Source organism: Herpailurus yagouaroundi, unplaced genomic scaffold (genome assembly GCF_014898765.1).
Source record: "Herpailurus yagouaroundi ecotype Mexico unplaced genomic scaffold, PumYag 140, whole genome shotgun sequence".
In the NCBI taxonomy this organism is placed as follows: Eukaryota; Metazoa; Chordata; class Mammalia; order Carnivora; family Felidae; genus Herpailurus; species Herpailurus yagouaroundi.
In genome coordinates, this window is record NW_024412395.1 from 55,591,917 (window position 1) to 55,592,285 (window position 369).

The window sequence follows — 369 nt, forward strand, 5'->3', positions numbered from 1 at the left end:
TTCTTCGTAGCATGCTTTGATTCCTTAATCTTTATCTTTTGTGTATCTACGATAGGTTTTTGCTTTGTGGTTACCCGGAGGCTTACATAAAACAACTTATATTTATAACAGCCTATTTTAAGATGATAACTGCTTAAGTTTGAATGCATTCCAGAGCTCTACATTTTTACTCCCCCTTCCTCCACACTTTGGGACATCAAAAACAGTGTTCCTAGAATATGGGGACAGAGAGCTGATGCGCTTGAACTTAACCTTTGTATGCCCAAATCGTCTCCTTTCTCACATAGTTTGCATACAGTTTTTAAATTTTTTTTTTCAACATTTATTTATTTTTGGGACAGAGAGAGACAGAGCATGAACGGGGGAGGG